Source organism: Excalfactoria chinensis, chromosome 9 (assembly GCF_039878825.1).
Source record: "Excalfactoria chinensis isolate bCotChi1 chromosome 9, bCotChi1.hap2, whole genome shotgun sequence".
Classification (NCBI taxonomy): Eukaryota; Metazoa; Chordata; class Aves; order Galliformes; family Phasianidae; genus Excalfactoria; species Excalfactoria chinensis.
This window is the reverse complement of record NC_092833.1, coordinates 5,671,337-5,695,991: the sequence shown is the minus strand read 5'-3', so window position 1 is coordinate 5,695,991 and position 24,655 is coordinate 5,671,337. Positions and strand designations below refer to the sequence as shown.

General features: G+C 39.9%; 1 long non-coding RNA gene across 1 annotated transcript in view; it reads left to right on the top strand.

Annotated features, from left to right (window-relative positions):
* The window catches only part of LOC140256424 (uncharacterized), a 41,170-nt gene that overhangs the window by 7,660 nt on the left and 8,855 nt on the right, over positions 1-24,655 (top strand). Inside the window, exons 2-3 of the long non-coding RNA XR_011904709.1 lie at positions 8,725-8,868; positions 13,050-13,150. This is a non-coding gene — a long non-coding RNA (uncharacterized lncRNA). The remainder of the gene's footprint in view (positions 1-8,724; positions 8,869-13,049; positions 13,151-24,655) is intronic.

The following is a 24,655-nucleotide window of genomic DNA, read 5'->3' as shown; positions in this document are numbered from 1 at the left end:
ACTAAAGGCAGACCTCTACAGGGCATGGAAAGCCTTGGAACAAAATGCTAAAGAAAACTTAGTAGGAGGGAGTATATGCAGCAGTAAGACATCAGACACTCAGAAGCCCCCAGTTCTGTTTGCAGGTGCTGCCAGCATGGCTCCAGAAATGCCACATAGCCTGGCTGCTGGTCAGGCTTTGAACGTAGAGGTGTATGTGGAGCTATGAACTGTGGTCCTGCGAGTGTCGCACTTATGCTGGCCATAGGGCTGTCAGACGTCTGTGGGATATGTGAGGTCTCTGACCACTGTGCTGCACCTAGCTACAGTAATGGGAGGAGGGGAGGAAAGAGACTAAAATCTTACGTAGTTTTCTTCCAGTTGTTGAATTTCTACTGGGTCTCTGTGTATAAGTTTTTGTAGAATTTGGACTGTAGATTTCTAGAAGGTGAGCTCTGTCTTGAGTCTGCTTTTATGAAGTACTTATCAACATCCGGTTTTCTGTCTGTAGAAATTATTTCTCAGAATACGAAATGTTATAAACAAAGGTGTAACTTGTACCTGAATGCCAAGCTGTTAATTGCTCTTTTCAGTTAAGAGGGAGTTTTGATGCCATAAGATTTCGCAACACTGGAAGTTAATAATTGCAAATTAAATTAGAAGCCAAATTAAGCTTAAGTAAACAAAATTCAAATTTGATAAAACAGTTTTATTTTGTAAGGTTATATGAGGTAAAAGATAGTTGTTTGAACTGCCCTTTCATCTGTCCCACAATATTGGGTTTATTACTTGCAATGCAGGTAAATTTGGAGGGATTCAGAGGAGAGAGATAGAGGGTCTCAGACTAACATATGGAAATGTAGAAACAAATGCAGATTAGCAGAAATTCTAGGGCAGCTCAGAAGTGTTTTAAGGAAGTGTTCTAGTACGGTTTTAAGACGATGAGAGGAGAAAAACAAACATTTCACTGATTTAATAAGACAATTTGCAAAAATGTTGACATCTGTTTTTAGTGGTAACTGAAAGCTGAAGAGTTTGGGGAAAAAGCTGTTTCAAAGCTGTCTCTGTGGGCGGTCAGAATGTTCTTTAGTGCCACATCCTAGGGTCTGAACAAAGCTGGTTTCTATGCAAAAAGTATAAGATGTGATCTTTTCCATGTCTTTTGTAAAATAGCTGGGCCTCTATTAAAGTGATTACGATGCTCAATGTTTGAAGCTTTGCTCCATTAATGCCATTATTAATTCAGAAAATTATCAAAATTTTTCTTTCTTATCTCTGAACATATTCCCTAGCCTGAGAGTGAGTTGGCCCCTTGCTCTCTTGCTTGGACTCATTCCTGATCTGAATCAGTTTCCACTCAAGCTCCTGCACTGTCTGAAGAATACTTGCCTGCCTGGCCTGACAGGATGCTGCTACAAATTGAGTGTGCTCAGGGATTTCTCTTAGCATTTGAAAGGTCCCATTTAGTTCCTCTACACTGAGGAATCCTGTCAGCAAGCAAGATCTGGAGATATCTCTGAGTATTTAGAGTCTGCTGAGACACAACTGTGTTTCACAGAGTATCAGCAAAGGAATTCCCCTGACACTTTCTGGAATAGAAGTGGATGAGTGGAAGATATGGCTAGGTGCTTCTTGAGGTGGATCTCTCTGGAAGATCTGCTTAGGTTTATGCTGGTGAGAAAAATCAAATTCTCTGGTAGTTTTATCAGTAGTCATCATTCTATAGCGTTACTTCTGATGTTATCTAGCTACTGTCCGTCATTGATCCTATTCTTGCAGGTATGTTTGAGACCAAAAAAATAAAGCTTGACTTAATGATCTAGGGCAATAGCACAATGCAGTGTGATAGTGTTACAGAGTTTGTGAGTATCCCATGTGTCCTGGGGACAGATGAGTACAAAACTGGTTGAAGTCTTTATGTGCTCCAGCTGCTCTACCTTGTGTCCACTCACACAAGAGACAGGAAAGAGCTAAAATGTAGAAGAATTAATTTAATTCTACAAATGGTCAAATGGAACTTTTACTACAGTCCTTTAATATCTAACGTGTTGAGTTGAAAATGCATCTTGTGTTACACTTTTTTTTTTATAGACATAGAACCTCTCACTGAAATTTTATATCTGATGCAAATTCCTAATAGGTTTTCTTCCAAAAAGCATGCAGGATAAAAATGTCTAAAATAGTGCCTTTCTAAGTGATGAACCTTGAGCAACAATGATCCAATAATGCCATGCGCTTCCTGCAATTGCATATAGTATGCCCATGTTAATACTTACATAGGACTTTAGTAGTTCAGAAATGTTACTTGTCTTTAAGAAGTGTGTTGCCAGTGAGGTGGGCACTAGATAGCTGTGTTGTGCTCAGAAATCAAGTTATTTCAGTTTATTTTTTTTTTTTTTATTATCGGGTTAGTTGTATTTAGATAGGATAGGAGAAGATAAGGTTATGGGAAGAGGCTGATGTTAGAAAACCTTGTGTGCTGTGTTAGATTGAGTTAGTAAAATGCATGGCATTCTGTAAAGATAAAGAAGTCCATTCTTGTTTGTTAGCAGTTACTTGTACTATCTTTTCTTCTACTCATAGTAATTCTTCATACCCATTACAATCTCATTCAAGTCTGTTCCTCAGCTTTAGTTGTTGTTTATTCAGTTTGGCATGCTGTCTTGGAGAAGAATGACATAAAAGAAATGCATGGAGAGGAAAATCCACTTGACCTCATAGACTTGTCCCCCCCCTTAAGTTTATCTTAAACCTTCAGTTTTCTGTTTTGTCATTATATCCTTTAATCCCTTCTCTCTCCATAAAAGTGCCAAGATGTCTCCAAGCCGCTTAGACTGCAGTACTTGTTTCCATCCTCTTATTTGGCAACTAATTCCATGAGTTCATTATTCTGACCCTGAGTGAAATAGTTTTGAATTTCCGGTATACACAATTATTTTGGGTTATGACTTTTGACTTTTGCACCCCTCACCAGAATGCATCATTTAAGTCTCTTCATCAGCTCTGCATGCTGTTAGCAGGTCAACTCAGTGTCAGTATTCTTCTGACAGCATTATGCTAGTCAGAATTTCTTCTTACGTCTTCTCTTGGAATGACTGCAGCAAAAACTGGGATCTTCTGTTCAGAGGGCATGATCTTTACACTGCTGTTCGTGTTTTCCTAAGTTGTGGGATTGTATACAACATATGAGACAGTTAGGTGCTTTAAAAGAAAAGTAGAACTGAGCTTGGTTGTGCATTTTATGCTCTCCATCAGTGTGCTGGACTGCATTCTGTTCTCCTTTGTGGCAATAGAGTTAGTAGCACAAGCAATTTTTGTACATGATCAGAGAGCAAGAAGAGATTATAACATGAGATTCATGCAACTCTCTGGTACTCCAGACTCTCTGGTCAATTCGCACATGCAGTAAAAATATTCTAGATGTATCTAGTATTCACAGCTTAAAACATCAATGGTAAAACCAAACTAATTAAGAAGTACTAGACACTAAATATTCAGAATATTTACTGCATACAGATACAGTTTACCCAATTCACTTTCTTCTTTCTTTCACCCGTTCTTCTCTGTGGCTGCAGGGAGTAAAATAATATTAAATTTTATTTGTGTTGCTTGGACTGTTTATTGTAATGATATCAAGCACTCCTGTAAAATAAACTGGTTGCCCTGAGCCACTTACTTTGGCCAAACATTAGTCTACCAGTACACATTTTTAAGGAAGACTGATTTGATAGGAAGGAGTTTAATTGAAGGTGCTAAATGAACATACAGATGGGTTCCCATCTGGAACTGTTTTGATGTTTGTGTGAAAGTCAATAATAATCTCCTAAGAATTACTCTCAGCCAAGAAAGAGCAGAAAAAGGCTTACAACATTGAAGCGGTATTTACTATTTTTTATTTCCTTCCTTAGCTTACTATCAGCCATGGGAATTTACAAGCTTTCCAACAAGGCTGAGGAAATCCAGGAAACCACAATGACAGACCCACTTGAACAGACCATTTCATGAGAGTGATTTAAGAAAATAGAAAATATTTTATATCAGAGGCTGAAGTTGTGTACTAGAAACATTACTGATAATACAAAGTTCAGTGTAATAAAAGGAGTGTTTCTAATGCACAGCTGGCAAACATTTGTTTGCATCAGTAGCATTTTTCACATGAAAGGCATTCTAAGTGATTCAGTTTCCTCAGAGATGAGTATAATTTTAAATTTTGGGCATGCTATTTAAATAAGCAGTTTGCTTTTCCCTTTAGATATTCATTTATAAACAACAACAAAAAAGGTCTGCCAAGAAAAATCTATTTTTGTTTCTTTTTTTGCTATGCAAGTATCAATAAGCATTATGTATGAAGTTTGATTGCATGAACAGTGTGAATTGTTGCTGAATGTGAGAGAAATAATCTTATTTTGAATTTGTTGGGTTTGAAAATTCTTGCTGCTATTTTGACCCAAAATAAGTAAGATGAGGAAGGAAGCCTTTCTGGAAGTACATAAGTAGCTGTCAGTGAGTACCAGGAAGCGCATAGGCACTTCCTGAAAAGGGGGGAGAAATGTAATGTAAGGAATTCCTTGCAGACCTCAAAGAGACATGTAAAAAATCTCTAGCTTGAGTTTAGAGTAAGGATTTGGTGCTATTACTCTCCCCTCCCTTTTTTTTTTATTTATTTATTTTATTAAAATTTGTATGCCCAGGTGTTCTTTTTCTTCTCTAGCAGAAATTCAAATAACAGCCTACTCAGATGCTTTTGGGAGAACTTCAGACTTCATAGGGAGCAGAGGAGTTAGTCCTGCAGTAAGTGGAGTTAACCCCACAGTATTAGCCCAGTAGTGGCTACCCAGAGTCATCACTGTTAGAAAGCCTTTGTGGTATTTGCACACCTCTCACCAGTTGGAAGGAGTTGTTGCTGTTGGATGGGGTTGCACTTCTCCCCTGAGAAGTGATGCCTGTTCTCAAGAATCTCGTCTTTTTATTAACTTGCTTATTTTCATGGCTATAATGTTTCAATTGCATATTAGTTCTGTGTTAACTTTTCAGAGCCTGACTCTGGGAAAGTGTCATATTCAGTACTGTTGTGTGTAGCTTCCATGGAAGCCCATGTGAAGTCTCACTTGGTTCCACTCAATTTCAGGCCAACACTTGTGTGTGTGTGTTGCTAAGAGCATAGGATACAGGTATCAAGGCTCTCAACTGCCTTGTTTTTGACAGGGTGCTGGAAAGAGTCAAACCTGGTGCGTGAAGGGGCTTTACAGTGATATGTGAAAAGACTTGGCTGGAGATTCTTCTGCATACGCACCTGCTCCCTAACTGTTAGAAGAGCCTCAGCAGAAGTGATCCATGTTGATCTCCAGATTTGTCTGCTCCAGACTTCTCTATCCCACTCATCTTCCAATTGCACCAGAGACTCAAAGCTCTCCCCTGTCACTTTCCAAGCCTCATCTTGATTAACAACGGACAGAGAGGAGTACACTATTATCTGCCTTAGGTTCAGAGCCAGTTCAGAGCAACGAGTACACACATTGAGACCGGACAATAGAGGAGTTCCAGGCCAAGAGAATCACCTTCTGCTTTCCATTTTAGAAAAAAACTCTGGAGCAGAAAACCAGGCAGTATGGCACCTCAGTGCAGAGGTGTAGTCAGTGTGTTTATTTGTCCCACAAACTATTATTGTGAGTTGAGATAAAAAAAAAAAAGAAAGTTACCTGAGTGGTTTTAAGATCTCAAGCAGATTTTCAAAGAGAGCAAAATAAAATTAACATAATACATATGCAAATTAGTAAGATGCAATCTGAATGTAACCTCAAGTGTAACACTGGTAGGAATAGCTGAACTATTGTAGTTTCTGAGGTAATGCTTTTGTATCTTTGCCTGTGGATTGTCATAGAGTAATACAATCATAGAATGGCTAGGGCTGGAAGGGACCTCAAGGATCATCAAGTTCCAACACCCCTGCTGCAGAGTTGCCAGTTGCTAGACCAAATACTAATTAGATTGCCCAGGGTCCCATCTGACTTGACCTTTGCCTCTATGGATGGGGCATCCACAGCCTCTCTGGGCCTGTTCAAACACCACACCACTCTTAGTTATTTTTATTATTATTTTTTTTTATTTTTATTTTTATTTTTTATTTTTTTGCAAAAAAGCTCCTTGGCATTTAATCTAAATCCTTCTTTTGGTTTAAAACCATTCCTCTTTGTTTTATCACCATCTACCTTATCTACTATCTTGTTTTGGATTGCTTCTGGAAAATGTTGTTTTCAACTGTGCTGTACTTCTTTTTTTCATATTTTCCTGAGTCCCATGCTTAGACTTGGTTATGTTCATGAACTGAACAGTTTCCTTAACTGCTATTTGCAGGAGATAATAATATCATAAGAAAACAATGTTTGGGCAGTGATGCCCATTCCAAGTATGTTTTTTGTAGTAGTAGACCTTCATTTAAAAAAAAAAAAAAAAAAGGGTTGGGCCCAGATAAAAGCATATGGGCCCACACTCTCCAAACTGTGAGTATCCTTCACAAGGTTTTATTTTTGCTGGATCCTACAATGTGGTTTCTAGTACACTCAACATCAAGAGCTATTAAATTAATAGAATTGAGGCCATTTCCCTTAACACAGTGCTCAATTTCTTCCTTGTAAAAAATAATAGTGTGAGATTTTTTTTTTTATTTTTTTATTTTATTTTTTTTGTAGGTTACGTGCAATCGTCAGTATTTTGCAATTTCATTGGAAGATGCCTGAATTTATCAACTGACTTCAGGCTTAATTAGCTTATTAGCTTGTCTTGTAACTCTGCATGCCCTTTAAAGTTTCAGGTGTTGTTGGTTTTTTTTTTGTTTTGTTTTTTGTTTTTTTTCCTCCAAATGTTGCCTAGAGTATTATTTTGTAGATGCTTGGTGACAAATTCTGCTTATCTTGAATGCAGTTGAAATAACTATTCTTACGCAGAACCTAATTTTCTGTGCATAAAATATTATGCTGGCACCAAAGTAAACAGAGCTGAAATGGCTAGCAGGCCACAGCATAACAAATCAGAACGATTAGTCATCCTCCTTGGACGCAGATGAGTCACTTATGGTCAAGACACTTCTGGGAAAACTAGATAGCTGGTAAATGTGTTACCGGCTGGCTATCAAAGTCCCTGTGCCATACCAGGAAATGTTCCTGATTTGGGCAATACTTCTCTTCCTGCAATGATGAAAATAAACCAACTGCTTAAGAAGTCAATCTCCTTTCTTCAATTCTGTGCTACCAGTTTTGTCAAGCCAAATAGTTACTGTGATATTCAAGTGTGCTTGAGGACTAACAACAAATGTATTAAATGAAATACTATCTGCAGTGTAACATGTGGCCTTCTATGTTTCTAGTAAAGGAGGGTTACCTCGTGCTCTTTCAAAGTAACTTTTCTTATGCTTTACTTTTGTCCAGCTTATCCAGACTGTAGTTTCAGAATAAACTATGTGCATTTTCTTTTATTACACCACATTGTACAATGATGTGTAGAATTAAAGCCTATGCTCTTATCTTAGTAAAGATCACATTTTGCTCCATTATTGGGATGTACACCCAGAAAACCGTTTGTTTGACTCCTTCCTTTTCAGACTTGTAGTTAAGGGCAGGCATGAAGTGCTTTGTTGACTTGGGACTGAGCAAAGATGCTCAGTCTTTTCAATTTTTCTTAATCTGTGGTAGAATAATCCTCATCTCCTTTTTATTTTGATAGGCAGAGCTGCTCAGGAGATCTACAGTGCCCTTTGCCTGTTATTTATAATTAACTCCCCCCAAATAAATCATTAACTCCTTCTATCTTTGCCTTTTTCATACAGTCTTATTTCCAGTACCTTCAAATATGGCACAAATATGGGTGACTTCAGAGAATTTGTCATGACTTCACTGCAGATGAGTTTAGTAGGGAGTTTGCTACTTCCCTCTTCTCCCTCCCTTCCATCTGCCTCTGCCTATTAGCATTTCCCAGTATATCAGCTGGGATCTGTTGAATGTTGTGGCTGAATCCAGGTCTGATCTAATCATCAGTCTCATACTTCACAGCACATTCCAGTGTGCTCTCTATCTCGTGTGTACATGTGTGTCAGAGATGTAGTACCACCCACAGGTCTGGGATGAACAGAGTTGAAAGAAGTGTTGTCTGGAAATGTTCCAATGACGCCAAAGTGTACAAACAGATCTGTTGAGGCTGAAACATTTGGAATTGCAAGCATTTTTGCTGAATTGCTGCAGCTTTGCTAAAGAATGTAATCTTGCACCTGGCACATGGCTCTTTTGGAAAAGTGAGCTCAGTGCCCCTTGGAGTCTCAGTTCTAAGGCTGACTGATACAGCCTGCTCTGCAACAGGTGATTTTGGGTACTCATCATGGGGGCAGCTTGTCTTGGGGATATGTTCTGGAAGGTGGGTTCCTTGAGTTTGGTGCCATGCTCAGCTTTGGAGCTGTAGATCTCAGAAGTTCCGTGTGTGTAACCACGTTCTTTGTAACTATTCTCTACAGTGCTAAATCAGTGAACTGAACACATTTCTAGCTCTGTGCTGCATGACCTTCTTTGTGCTTGCTTCTTTCAAATTCCAATAGAACAGGCATTTATAAAAAGAATAATTGTGGCTCAGATTGTTGTCAGTGAAATTTTTTGTTGTTGTTGTTGTTCAGTGAGCCATGAGTCTGAAGTTTGTTTTTAAATGAAAGGCTTTTTTAACCTACCAACACGATGTGGCTGATGCACCTGTTCTCTCTTGCAGTGGTGGAAGTGCAGCTGAAGACACGTATCTGACTTTTGTTTTGACTTTTTGCTGTTTGGATCTTCCATGATACATTTGAGAATTTTGCAATGTGTGGACAACTTGCAAACAAAGAGGAAAAAAAGTCATCAAATGATCTAGTCTGTAAGTACCAGTTATTTCCAGGTAATAAATAACTTAGTGCAAATAGATAAGATGATCTACAATGCAATATATTTATATACACAGCTTCTCATTGCTCTTTTGGTCGCTTATGTACCTTGGCCAAATCTGTACTTTGTAAACCTATGAAAGATTTGATACAGTTTCATAAGAGAAAAAAGTTTTGTAACAAAAGAGTTCGATTATTCTACTCCAGCAGAGATGGTGGAGGATTTGATATAGCTGGTTTATGTAAATGCGATTTTAAGGTTTTTTTTTTATGAGGGATCTTTTTGACACTCAGTATTTAGAGAGCATGGCAATGGGCCTTTTAGAAACCTTAAGGCAAGATATATGTCCTGTGGTCTGTCCAAAGTTGGATAGGATTCTAAGTCTTCAAACTGATACATCGTGTATATGTATCCTGGGAGATTCCAATGTTGAACTGATCCTAGTCTCGTGATAAAGCTCTGTTAAGTATAAAGACTTCAAAATGTAGGCCTACTGTATAAGGTACATTGATTCAAAGTCATCAAGTAAGGGTTGATTTGAAGACAAGCGCTTCTAGTATGTAACACATAGCAGGATTGAACAAATGCTCAATTACTTTGTTTTCTTTGATACTTTTACTAGGAGCAGGGAAAACATGTTACAGTCATAATGGATACTGTGATACTGTTCTCAATGACGTAGAAATCCTGGTAGTATACAGAAACTGAATCTGATTGGTACTTTCCCTGTCTGAACAGATAGCTCTAGTCATCATGTACCATTATTATTTATTTCTTCTCCTGTAGTTGTGAATGGGACTACAGAAATATAAGCAATAATGTCCATTTCACAGAATAAGACTGAAACTGCAGTGCTTTCTTGGTCTTGATGTTTCTCAATTGTAACATAAAGTCCAAGCACTCTGTAACAAATCCATGCAGAAGTATGCTTCTGGATTCACGTATCTCTTTTAGATTCATGTTGCAAAGAAAACTGCTCTAATAGAAACCATTTCCACAGAGATCTCTTTGTGGGATTAGGACTGTAAGCAAGCTGTGACAGAAATGCCAACTGTGACATAGGATTGCATGTCAGCACTGTGGGAAGACAGTGAAAGACTGGTTCCTGTGCAGCACTTCTCATTGATAGATTCTAAGTGCCATTTTATATGGAAAGATAGTGATATCCTGAGGCTGCCCAGCAGATAAGTGATGCATCTGGGAATCAAGTCCAGGTGTCCTGAGTCCCAATCCACATGATTTGTCTGTGATTCAACCTGGGGACAGAATGCTGGGTGAGCAGTATTTATTCTCTTATTTTGATCCCCCGTATTTTTAAGAGCATTCTGTGCCCAGGCCTCTTGCAAACTTAAAACATGTTCCTTAGTAGAGCCTGGAAATTTTCTTTAAAGTTGTAACACTTGTAAAATGCTATTTCTCAAACTTTGTGCAACTTGGAAGATGGTGACCTTCTGGCACTGTGTTAGCTGTGGTTCCGTGTGCTGCTCCAGTCTCACCAATGACTGGCTTTGAGAATAGAGCATGCCTGGTCTTGCCTCAGCCCTGTGCCAGATTTCACCCCAGCGTCCTTGCTCTGAAGTTAATGGGTTTAGCAATATGAACTTGCTGCATGTTTCTCAGTCTGGAGCTAAACAGATTGCTGCACTTAAAAGCCCCACCACCCATTGCTACAAATCTATTAAACATCTCCAGTTAACCATACAGCCTCCTGCTTCATTCAGCAGCTGAGCATGTAAATTCCTGTGACCAAATAGCTGCAGTTAACTGCTTTCACATATGCTCCCACCATGCCCATCTCGAAAGGAGAAATCCCAGAGCAGAGTTGCCCTGCAGGCAGCCAGCCAGTGACCAGGGCATGACTGAAGAACAAGGTGCCCCTTGGGGCCTTGCCCTTCACAAAGAGCTCACTGGGAGCAGGGCCGAGGGCAGCCCAGGCAACACTGAGACTTCTGACTCTTCCTCAAGCCCTGCTCCTGGCACTTGGGGCCAGAGGATGCAGTGGGAGGCCAGGCTGGCAGCCAGGCATTGCCAGGACCTGACCCTGTCTATTGATGTGGCTCCCCAGGCCCTGCACTGGTCACAGCTCAATGTGCCCAGGGATGTACCCTCCCACACCCTGCAGGCCAACTGCATGTGTGGAAGGGAAAACTGCTTTTATTTTTCTGGCTGCAGAGGGGCTGTTACTGAAAATGAAACAATACATATCCTGGTAGGAAACACTGCCATAGCTCTGAGGGCTGCAGGGCTTCTCTGGCTGCCCTGCCGTGCCCTGCCCTGGTGGCTGTGGGGCAGGGCCATATGTGCCCACTGTGGCAGCACACTGCTGGCATCCAGCTGTGCAGAGGGGTGGTGGGACCCAGAACTGTCCCAGTGGTGAGGTGGTGGGTGCCAAGGCACGCCGCAGTGCTTGCTGGAGGTAACTGGCCACGTTAGAAACAAAAGGGCTGTGTCTCCCTAGTCTGGATGCAGGGGCCAGAGAGCCCTGTGTGAAAGGCAGTGGTTAATTTGAAGCACAGGCAAAAATAGCAGTGGTGCTGGGAGCATGTTTGCCTTGGCTGCTCCAAGCACCGCGCCGCTGCACCGAGCAGGCCCCTGGCTGCCGTCCAGGCTGTAATATTTCCTTTTGCTGTTGTTCATAAAGGCATTCAGGAAAACAATTGAGTGCAATGAGTGCCTTCCCGTTCCGGTGGCATGTGAGCCTCCAGCCAGCATGAGTCCAGGCCCTGCCTGGCCCAGGTGGTGCTGGGGCCACTCTGTCCCATAGAGGGCTGCAGGCTCTGGGAGAGCTGCCTTTTGAAAGCTGTTTCTCCCACCCCTCAAGGCACAACAGGATTTCTCCTGGCAAACAAAAGAAAATGTCACAGACATATTTTGGCATGGGGGGTTATGGGTATGCAATATAAAAGGATTTATTGATGCTTTAGCTGTTGCTTTTTAAGTGAGCTGATAGCCTGGGTGGGAACTGCAGTGCTGTGAAGATGATGGTGTGGTTTTCCGCTGTGGGAGGAGGAATACACTGTAGTGCTATGGGGCACCTTCATAGCAGGATTTATTTAAGAAGCCGTGTTGAATGGGTTAGTTTAAAATAAAACAGCCACTCACCTCACACGGTTAGTTGAGTATAAAGTCTGTGCAAAAAGCAGGCCTCAGGCTACTGAAGATGTCAGCTATGCAAAGGAGATCATATGGAACGTAAACTAGTAAGGACAGAAATGCTCAATTTACATGGCATTTGCATTACTGGAGGCATGGCAGCAATAAATGTGAATGCAAGGGAAGCTTGACAAGCCTTTCTCTCCTTGTATATGTACCACTGCACCATTTGTACTGGAGCCAGCCAGGTGCTGGGAATGCCACATCATACCTAAGGGGAGCTTCAGGGCTGCCAGGGACCTTGTAGAATCCTGGCTTTTACTATTCAGCACTTGCTGAAGTGCTAAAACACCACCAACTTAAGGACAGCAGCTTGACATCCTTACATGAATTGGAACAAATCTATCAAGGTCATGTTTATGCTCATTAATAGCCCTGATTCACTGCTGGAGTGCAGTCTTTGTTGTAGCTCTGACAGGACAAATCTCAGTGTACAGAAAGCACCTGGCTAGCCTTGTGCTGACTGAGTTAATGGAAAGTGAGGTCAGCAAATCCTGGACTGATGACAGCATCTAAGAGGCTGATGTTTCACATCTGGGATGGCCAACTGGTGGTCCAGGAATTAAACCAGGCCACAGAGTGTTTTTGTTTCTGGCTCTTGGGAACATTGGCCCTTTCACATGAATGCCTATAGGGGCACAGGAGAGGATGTGTAGCTTTCTCTCTTTAAAGACAGAAGCTGAGAGTGTGGCAGTTTTCATCTAGTGTAATGTTGCCTGACCATTTCCTTTGGTGTTCCTGCCTGTGAATTCTCGTACTGAACAAAGGAGTTCTCCCTGTACAAGTCAGTCCTCCATCTTTTATATCAGCATTGGTTCTGGCAACTAAGGTACTGGCAGTCAGAACTATAGCTAGTTAAGCTAAGCCAGGAGGGGATAATCAGTGGTAGTGAAGACAAAGGATTAGAGAGCTTTGTGATCATTTGTGTAAAGTTTGTTCAACCAGCAACTAAATGTTTTGATGTCCTTGCTCTAAAGAACATTCTGTATTACGGTGACCTTACATTTATGTCTTTTCCAGGTCATCTGAGCCTTGTCTAGACCCGTGCCTTTAAAATAAACAAACTCCAAGAAGAAAATCAATACCTTAGGTGGAAGAGTTCATGCATTTCAGAGCTTCAGGTGAGCAAGATGGATTGTGTTTTAACACATGTCAATCTGTTGAGGAGAATGCTGTTGGTGAGTCAGTGAAGTTTTTATTCTGGACTTTAGCAGATGAAATAGTTCTGACCTAAGTTTCCATGAAGATCTGACATGGTAAGCCATTACAAACATGCTTCTATATCCTGATGATGGGACAAGCTGCAGAGTTCTGCTCTGCTGTGCAATACTGAAGGGTGAGGTGCTCTCCTTAGCTGAGTACAGCCCACAGAGGCTTGGAGAGAGGCAGCTACCTAGACTGCTACATAGTAGTGAAAATGGAGACACAAACCTGGGCTGCAGCATGTTTTTAGCTATTGCCTGCTATCTTTCTTTGGGGAAAAAACTGCCTGCTGAGTGAAGCCTTGCACATGCTGATATGGCACATTCACTGTTGCTGTAACTCAAATTGTTTAGTTCAGTGATCCAATTTAAAGGTGATTCTTAGTTCAGGAGGCATAAATGCTAAAAGTGTAACTTTGAGTAGTTAAGTCATGCCTCTCATCAGAATTCTGTTAGGACTGGGTTTTGCAGAAATGACCATTGTATTGGCATAATCTTATTCTTCTGAGCTAAAGGTCACCTGACATCTTGTTGCTGACATTTGCATTGGTAGTGGGAAGACTATAGCCTTATGGGCAGGTTCAGTAGTTATTCAGGACAGAATTCATATTTCCACTGTAGCTGATGATAATACCTTTGGCATATTGCGGCCTGAAGATATATTAATTATGCATTCAGGTGAGCAAATGCATTTTCACTTGGAGGGGTAACCATCCAAGGGGGATTTGCTGGTGTGAGTAGATATTCCTTGTTAAAAAAATTCTAGGAGTGATTTGAAGTCCAAGGCGAACACCTGCCCGCAGCCTCTTCTTTGTCATAGCCAAGCAGTCATAGAGGTCCCTTGATGAGTCCCAAGCTATCCAAGGTGGATTAACTTCTATTCTAGAGATTTAACACATTAGAATTAAAAAACTTAGTGCCAGAGATTGTTAAAGTAAAACCCAGCATATACTCAATGTATACTCAAATTCAGCTGATCCCTTTGGTGTAAATAGTTTGGGCAAGTCCTTTGCACTTTTCCCAGGGTCTTAAAAATGCATGTTGATTATTTTTTTTCTTTAATGCTGGCAAGTGATTTATACTATTTTGTGTTTCATCATTATTCTGGCAGAGTAGGAACTTGAAACTTTACCTAGCAAAGAAATGACTGCACAAGCTGCAGTTTTCAGGTGCATTTTTCTTCTTCCATATCAGAGATGAGTGGTGGATATGTGCTACCTCATGCAGAAAAACTTCATTGTTCTTGTTGCTGATTGGATTGGAGGAGGGTGCACTGCATGTTTCTGCTTGGAGCATATCTAACAGTACCAGAGGAGAGTTTTAAAGGACAGTTCTGAGTTTCACACCTTTATGGTGAAAACACTAGCAACTGTGTTTCACTTTCAATGAGCTTGTAATGTTCCTTAACCTCTCTGAAGCTTTTCTTGAAGTTGTGGCAGTCCATGAAATGGGCTTGTTTTTGGACCTATAAACTCTGAATTCAAACTTTATCACTTTTGGAGCTCAACAGAGCACCGAGTTTGTGATAATATTCACAAAGCTATGGATCATTGCAAATCGCTTCCTACTATTTGACAGCTTCCTTTTTAGCAGTTTCAACACTCTAGATATCTGCCTGCAGCAGTGTATGATTCTAATCACTGCTATGATTTCATAATCCCCCTTTAATTCAGCAAACATTCCAGATTATCAACATATGTGATTTGTATTTTGGGAGAACACAGTGCTGCAAATTGTTCCTGTTGTCAGGCTTTTTAGGTTTTGTAGCTGAAAGATGCATATTGTTAACTAGAGGTAATTTCATAGATATAGTTTATAAATATATGCAACTATTTTGGGCTGCAGAGATGACATTCTCCTCAATGAATCTAAGAAGGAAAGCTACAGAGTTTAAAGCCAAATTCAGCAGGAAGAAAGAAAATTGCTTCCATATATCTTCTGTATGTCATTAAATGGAAAATGAGATAATTCTTCTGAACATCTGAAAACTAAAAAGGAGGTCTATTCTCCTCTCAGTTTCTGTGGATAACTTCAGCTAATTTTTGTGGCAGTTGTGCGTGTTGATGGGAGAAAGGATGCCTCAAGTAGGGACGATAGAGTATACATATATTACTAAATAAAATGCTCATTTTACTTAGGATAATCCTTCTTTGTTCCAGATATATGTATGCATTCCTCTTACAGCAAATATTTCAGTTGTCAGGATGACTTGATATGTTTGTTCTTTGATGTCAAATCGAGTTGCATCACTGTGGAGTGGTTGCTACAGAAACCCCAGCTTGGATTTTACATGTATTGAGTTCAATCTTTTTTACTTAGAGAAGCTGGATTTGAATTTTCCTGTAAAGAAGTTCTCAGTAAAATGGGTAAAACCTCTAAAACTGCAGCAGTAAGCATGGCAAAAATACCCAGATAGTGAGATCAGAGACAATAAGGGAAAAATCAAAGTCCAACAAACAAAGTCTATCTCTTGATAAAATGCTCCCTTTTGTAATTGAAACCAGAGCTAAATTAGATCAATACCAAAATATTAAAGTGTGCCAAACCTGTTTTCTGTAAGCTTTGCTATAATTGGATTCTGATGTGAGAGATAGCTTAAGTAGGCAAAGTCTGTTGACTCAAGACCATGATTATTCATAAAGAGCTCCCTGCTAAGGTATACAGTACTTTTATCTGGTGTTTCTTGAAGAATTAATACATTTCTGTCCTTCCCCTCCATGCGGATACATTTGAAGTCCATATCTTGCCTACAGTAAATCTCTGTCTTACTTAACAAGAAACTATTTCACTGTATAAGTGAAGCATATTGACAACAGATTTAACCCAGACAACTCAGCTTTATTCAATCAGAAGAATGCTGGCCTGGTTTCAGGTTTCTGGGATCCAGGCACAAAATGGACATGCCCCAAGTAGAATCCATTTGTTTTCCCATGAATGCACCTAGTAGGAGGTCAAATAAAAATAAATATTTTGGCTGTTCAGAATGAGATAGATTACTGGAGTATTGTGATTCAACTGGAAATGTGATTACAACAAACAGTGGTAGCATCAGAAATATGTTCTGGTGAGAATAAGAAGCATTGTGTTTTGGTTTTTTTCCTCTCTCTTTTAAACTGAGGTTATTCCTTGTCATCACCAATGAGATTTATGAGAATATCTACATATATCTTAAAGCTCTTCATCTCTTCATAGAAAGCATTCTGTTCAGGACTTATGGGAAAATAACTTTTTGTTTAGCTTGATAGGAGACTTTTTAATGGAGAGACAACTTATATGAAAGAGTAGTTTATGGACTTTCCCTGTGATGGTAAGAATAAATAAACTCAGATCCAGTATACCAGGGGCCCCAGATGCTCTGTGGAGCTCCACCAAACAATGGAATAAATTGTGCAAGGGCAGTTTGTCCCTAATGTTTTTGGCTATTTGATTTTGTTGAGGTTTTGCTGGTGTTATTCAGATACTCACTATAATTTATACCGTAACGTGGAAGAAAACCTGCATACTTGCCTGCAGGGGAGTGAATGCTCACTGAAACAATCCTTTGAACATAATAAAAATGAAATCCCCAGGTAATAAAAAAAGAAAAAAAAAAAAAATCCCCAGCTTTTATGAATAATGCATTGGTGGAGCAGGAGGGGAGGAAGTGCTTTTAAGATTTATTTTCCCCCACCCAACCTGTTGGCAGAAATTAATCTGGGTTGAGAATGGTTTCCTATGCTGTGAATGTGTTCTCAGGCTTTTTTTTTTTTTTTTAAGGTTTGGCCTAAAAGCCAAAACACAACCAGACACTAAATAGTGGTAATTCTGATTTATGCCTTTGCTTGTTTGTTTGTTTTTCAAGTCTGTGGGTGTCTCCCCCTGTGTATTGACCATCTGGTTGTGGATTTGACTGCTTGGGATGTGCCTGGCATGCTGAAAAATAACACAAAATTGCAAAGCGGTTGGAGGCCCACAAGGATGGCTTGTATTGGGGTCCTGGGTGAGCTCTGAGAGACAGCAGGTGCTGTGATGGGAAATTCAGGATGGCAGGGAGGATTTCTCTCTTCAGCTGTTAAATACATGGGAAATACTAGAGGGAACACTATAAAAATAAATGGTACTTATTGAGGTGATACTGAAAGTGAAACACTTTTGTGTTACTGTCTCAATAGAAAGCCTGTCTGAGAATTTTTAGTGGGTTTGCCCTATAGCAGTGAGTCAAATTCAGCGTCGGAGAACGCAGCTGTGTAACGGTTGTCAAACGGCCTAAGTGAATCTTAGTTTCAGTACAGTTCCCATGAACAAGTGTCCCAGTTGTGAAAATTGCCACGGTACCCAGCTCCGCACTAATGATTTCTGTCAGTGTGAAGCCCATGCTCCATCGCCATTGCAGAAATCCTATACTTTTGCCATCATTTCATCAAGTGACTTGGACATGCTTTGGTTTCCAGTTCTCTGTCACTGAAGTAATTGCTTTGTAGGATGGGAGAAAAGAAAGAAATCTGACAGTTCCCAAATTGAGAATATTGGAGGAAATTTCCGTAACGTGTGTGAGGGGTATACAACAGGCAGCAGAGAGTCGGTTCTCCCAGGGTTCAATTTCAGAGAGTCACAGCGGATGTGGTGCTCTTATAGCCAGTTAAACTTTGAATAATCCTTTCAGGAATAGAATATATTTTCTGTGACTATGACGGTGCCAAATCATTTTAAGTTGCCAAAAAGCTGCTTTGGAAGGACTTGAGGAAACCACAGCTGGGAATTGTGTCACAGATATAAAATGAGATTTATTTACTCGTCCATATCCAACACTGAAATAATAAGGAGGACAGGAACAGATGAAAGAAACATTTGCATTTTTTTTTTCCCTTCTATTTACAGATTTTCATCCTTCTTTTCTAATTTAATTTTATTTATATAGAGTTTCTGTAGAAAATGCACATTTTCAACAGTGGCTTAAACTTCTTCTCACCGAGGTCATTGGCCAATTGATACCAGGAATGATTCTAGTGATTCAATTCATACTCTGAGGGGTTGTGAGGGAAAGCATCATGTGCTTGGCAACTCTACAGCATCTCAGGGATTTCATAGTGCCATGTTTTGTGGGTGAGCCTGTTTCCAGGTCTGTGTTCACTGCTGCTCTTTTCTGTATGCTTGCTCTGCCTCTGGGCCTGACTAGTTTTGTTGCTTGATGTCAGAATTCAGGTGGTACCTGGGAACTTCTACTTCCACAAATAATGGATATATCACCATGATATTTAAATGCTATTGAAATACTTACATATTTTGTGGGTTGAGAACATCCTTCCTTATGCTAAGGATATTTGTAGTCTGCCTCTGTTTCAGACTTCTTTGTTGGACAGTGCTTTGGAACTGTAGCAGTAAAAACCTTGTGGGTTTTGCTTGCATATATATACCTAATATAGACCCACTCCCACAGTTCTGTATCCATGGAGCCTAGGTTTTTTTTTCAGGGTAAATTAAAAAGAATCAGATCTGCAGATGATCATTTTTGTGTGTCTACTTTTAGGTGTTGCTTGTATTTGCGTAACTGACCAAATTATAGATTTAGGAGGATGTACTATGCTCTATTCTGATTTTCCTACTCTGTTTTACTGAGAGATAATTTACCAAGAAACCTCTTTTCTATCCTGCTGTATCCAGAAGCTTTCATGTCTTAGAGATTATAGGGAATATTGTAATAATGGCAATCTGGAAACATGATACAGCTGAATATGTGTGTGTGTGTGTGTGTGTGTGTACATCCTGCCTCACTGTATTCATTTGTGTTTCCGAAAGTATTAGTCCAATAAATTTTGTATTCTGTTAATATGAATTATTTATTAAAACACTCTGGCTTTGCACACCAAATGAAACATATTAAAAAGCAATGACTCTTTTTTTCCCCCAATTAATGCCCATTAAAAATAGCAGTTAATTTATCTCTGAGTAACTGATTTAAACATTTGACAGGTATCTACTTTATGAACGGTAACTGCCAAGGGAGGAAAAAATGAGGCAGAGCAAAGACATGTAGAATGCTAATTGTTATAGGTTCCACACCACTGGGAAAGAAATATGGAGGGCATTTTTCTACATAAATGTAGAGACAGCAGTATGGGAAAGAATCTGGAATAGGAGGAAAGGTCTTTTGAACAATGAAGGCATTTTTAAGGGCTCCCTGAGAAGCAATAGAATACTTGTAGGGTACAGCATGGAGTCCTTTGTGGGATCAAGGCTCTAGGATTGTATCTATCTTATCTGGTTACTTTATGACACATGCAGATATTTCTGTTAGGCTTTGTGTGAGTAAATTGCTGAAGCATCAGTTCTGTAACCACTGTGCAAAATGTACTTGCCACCATTTCAGTGAAGTTCCATCTGCTTCTGTGGGAAGTGATGTCCTGTTTTATGGGCAGCTATTCCGACAGTTTTGAATTAGGAACTTATTAGGGATGCGGATGGGGTTCTTGAAACCTGTGTTGAACACTTCAGAAAAAAATAGCAAGCTGACAGATGAGCAACGTCTCCATTTTACTGTGCCACAGACTGACATACTCAAGACCAGACCATCCGGAACAACTGCATGGAGTGAATGCATGTCTAGAGCAGTTTAGCTGATCTTTTCATGTAGCAAAGGTGTATGTAGCTTCAACATTAGAAAAGGAAGTTGTTTGCTTTCTTTTTAATTTTAATTTTTATCTTTTAGCTCATACTGCTTTTGTAGCATCTTCAAGCACTGCAGGCTTTGGAACTCCCACTGAGTGTTTCACTGAACGTAATCGGTTTAACTTTTCCTCTGGTTTTCATATCTGTAGTTTGGCCTCAATATTACTCTGAGGTGGATTAAGCACTTCCAACATTAACTAGCAACAACTTCGTTGTTTTTTTTTCAATCAAATTTTGGGTCTTAGCATATTTTTTGCTTTAAAGCACTTACTCCTCTTAGAGAGTTTGGACTTCTTTTTCTTGCTTTTATTTTGAAGAACAGAAAATCTTGCTTGATTAAACTGTGTTATGGTTTTGTAATTTGGTTGGTGTTGGAATTCCACATCAGAACATCGTGTAGGATAATGGGAGTTAGGGGGACAAGTTTTTTTTACTGTGGACTGCCTTAAATGGGCACGTGGGGAGCGGGGGAGGTCGGGAAGGGGACGGGGTTTCTGGCCCGGCTCCCTGCGAGAAGACAGCGTGGTCGGGACTTCCCGCTTCCCGCAGCCCCGACGGTGAGATTTGGGATTTGGTTTTCTCCTTGTTGAAACTCTCTCGTTGTTGTTTAGTGTTACTGGCTTTATTAAACTGCCTTTCGTTCTCAGATCATCCTTTCTTTCTTCATTTTTTCCTCCTAGACCCATTCGCGGTCTCCCTTCCCTTCCCCTCTCCCGGAGCGCACGTGGCCGGGCCGCACCGAGCCGTTAGGGAAGGGAGGTTCTTTTGTTCCTGCCCCCCTGGGTTTGTTCCCCTGTCACGGAGTGAGCTCTAGAGAGAGCTCCGTGACATACTATTATGATGACTTTTAGACGTGCTTTCCTTCTTTCGTTTTGTGGTCTTGTTTAAGTTTTATTTTCGGAATCACTGCTTGAATAGGAAACCTCAGATTCAGAATGATACAGAATTATTGGAGCTGTTTGAAGAAAACATCCTGGGTGATAAAACTCCTCCAAGGAGGGAACCCCATGTGGTAGTTGAGAACAGAAAGAACTGCTCATCTTCATTTCCAGTCACAAGAGGAGTGCATGAATAAAAGTGCTTGGTTTTTAGACTTCATTCATATAAGGCATTTTCTTCTGAGCAGGAGAAAGTATTGTGGTAGAAGAACAGGTTTGTAGTTTGCAGTTCCTGTCTTGAACCCATCACAAAAACTTGAAAGATGCCTCGTGTTACCTTTGAGAAAGATAAAGATTAAAGGACACTTAAGTTATTATTTTTCTACTTTGGCTATCTCAGTAGACTAGTTTCTGGTCTGATACCTTACTATTTATCACATGCTTCCTGCAGAAGTGCTTTGCTCTTTTTAAATAATTGCATAATGGATTTTCCTGTTATGAATTTGTAAACTGATCTTTCAGTGAAGTTTTGAACTTAATGATATTCGTTACTTTACTAGATGCCAAAGATAGCAATTCTTGAAATTGTGGATTTTGATTTAAAATATTAACAAATTCCCTGCTGGAGCTAATACATCTCCTGACAGAGTACTCCATATTCCTTATGGTGCTGAGTAAAAGATCTTGGATAAATAACTTGTATGCTGTTCTCACATTTTAAATTAACTCCTTGTTAGTATGATCAGCAGAAGCTCTTCCAGTAGTTTTGGAGCCTTTTCTTGCTACTATGTATCACTGGTTTCTGTAAACTTGTAACCCTCTTGGAAACTGCTTTTTTTCTATGTTGCTTTTCTGCTTCTGCTGAGCAGATCTATGGATATTACAGAACCACAGAATTGTAGGAGCTGGAAGAAATTTCAAGAGATCATTGAGTTCAGCTTCCCCTGCTACAGCAGGTATTCTACAGTAGGTCACACAGGTAGGCAACCAGATATCTCCATTGTAGGAGATGCCACAACCCCGCTGGGCAGCCTGTTCCAGTGCTCAGTAATCAGTAATCCCTACTGTAATCCCTTCTTCCACATGTTTGCATAGAACTCTTCTTATATACAGGTTCTAGGCCATTGCTCCTTGTCTTATCACTATGCATCACTGAGAAGAGCCTGGCCTCATTCATTTTCTTTTCCATCTCCTTTTAGATATTTATAAACATTAATCAGATCTCCCGGACCCCTAGGCCTTCTGTTTCCCAGGTTACACAAGTTGCTCGGTCTTTCTTCATACAGGAGATGCTCCAGGCCCTTTATCATCTTTGTGGTCCTCCGTTGGGCCCATACAATGAATATACTGTGTTGTAATTGGCTTTCTTCTTGGCTCAGTGATAGGAGTGTGTTGCCTTCCTTTTCTTCATGCTTCTCTAGTATTTGAATCCTTCAGACTTAGCGTAGTTACAGTAAATAAATACAGTAAGTATTCAGTATTTTATAATAGAATATTTTCTGAGAAATAATAGCCTTTTAGTTCTGTCGTACTGACTGTTGGTGCCCTAGAGAGTGTTGGAAGAACAATGCAAACTTGGATACTGGAATAGATTTCCTACTAGATTTGTAATTCTGTGAGCATAACTCAGAGGAAAATATATATATATTTATTTATTTAGATAGAATGCTATTGAAATTTGTAGAACGGGTATTAATGATGTTAGAAATATTACATAGCAGATCTCTTGTTGTTAGGATTAGGGTACTATGGTTAGACCATGGTTGGACTTGATGATATTTGAGGTCATTTCCAACCTGGGTAATTCTAGGATTCTATGATTCTTCCATGCATATAAAACGTGTGAAAAATGAAAGTAAAAAACCCACTGTAGCCAGGTCTAAATATTTGAGGTTTTTTTAGTTTTCATAATAAAACAATTTTTGTTATATTGAAGCATGCAAAAAAAAAAAAAACCCAACAACAACAAAACATAATAACCTCTAACTTCCTCTATTAATTTGGTATATCTGCATTATAAATATCTGCATTATCAATCTGAGTGCTATTTGGCAGTTTTTAGAAAAATATGTTTGCATCTACATGGACAGTATTTTATGATGCATCAGCTTAATGTGTCTTAAATGGTGGATTAATAAAGTGGTTTAAAATGGAAATAGAAATGATGTCTTTAAAGAAAATTGTAGTGATTATCTCTAATAGTTTAGGAAGTAAATATTTGCTTTGGGAAATATGTCAGATTGGCATTATTTTTCTAAGTAGTTTTGGTAATACCTGTCTGCCACGCTGCATGTTTAGGGAGATGAATTGATTCTTATGGCATAGAAAATTCAGCCTTGCCAAGAGGACCACACAAAGGTCAGTGACCCAAAAGGTAACACTGCCCAGGAATGAACAACAGTCCTCCTAGGGGTCAAAGAGCCTCTCTTGGATAGTGAAGAAACAGGCAAAAACAATGCCATTTCTAAGCGCTGCAGAGATGACTATTCTAAAGTTACTTGCAAAGGAAATTCTGTCATTTAAAAACACATAGGTCCCAATAGAGCTTCATTTGACATTTTGTAATAAAAGTGTTTGAATGTGTTTAGGGAAACAAAGAAACTGCACTGCTCTGATGTTCTGCTGTGCTCTATGTCGTAAGAGTAAGAGATCATAGTTAGCAGTCCAGAGGGGTTTTCATCTATAGTGGCAGTCTGCTTGAAAGGTAGGGAACCATGCAGTCTCTACAAAAAGTCTCTTCTAATACATTGTAATCAAACTTAATGTTGGTTAATTTTAAAAAACAGATACTGAACACTTCCTGTAGACTATATATATATATATATATATATATATATATATATATATTTTACCTCTGGAGAGTACTGTGTTCAGTTTGCAATAGAAGCTTCCATCGAGGTCTGTGTTGCTGCAAAGCCTGTGTGGGCTAGCAGTTCTCAGGGTTCAAATGTTACCTTCAACCCCACTTGCTGGCATGGAAATAATGCACTATTGAGATGAAGTAGCCAACAAGATGGTAAAGAATAAAAAAGATGGAATATGTCCGTTCTGGAACTGCAGTTTGCAGCACATTTCAAGCCAAGTGAATCTGCCAGAAATGCAGTCCTTTCCTTGGGGGCAAGCAGTTCCCCCATCTCTGTACTGCTGGGAAAGTTCTCCTCACTGTTTGCATATCGTACCTTTTCCCTGGAAGCTTTACTGAAGCTTCATTTGCTTTCTTTGCAACACTTCAGTGACTTGCTTAATTCTGGGGGCAGTCTAATCCTGATTGTAAGTGGCCAGATTGGCTGCTGTGGCCTGAGGAAGCCTCTTGGCTGAGAGGACCATGAGGACAGAACTGTGACTAGCAACCAGCTGCTCTCAGGTGGGCTGAAACTGTGCTGATCCACCTGTCTGACTTTCTTGGAAAGTGAGTATGAAAGCTTTAGTGGGATATCACAGCCCAACAGTGTCCAAAATGATGGAAATTATGTCCAGATTAAGCCAGGAGTGTTTTACATAGAGATGTTGTGGGTGGAGAAACCTTTTCCTTTGTATGGTAGGATAAGTTAAAAGGCACAAAACCTCAAAGAAGCATTTCTTTACTTGATGTACTTAGTGGGACAGGGAATTCCAGAGCTTTGATGCTCTGCAATATAGAAGGAGCAGTGCTACATATCATGGATCAGGGAGCCTTCAGGATGGAGGAGGGAAAAATAGAAACAGAGAGGTGGCAAATGAAAATGCAGATTGGCACAAAGGGGTTTTGAAAGTATTCAAAGGAAATTTGGTGCTGATGTTTTGCCACTTGCTTCTGCATCTAATTGACCTATCTGATCTTGCTTACTCTCCCCACATTGTGCAGCTGCTAGTGTGGCTCCCAGCTCCCAGAAGAGTGCACATAGGGCACATTTTTTTTGTA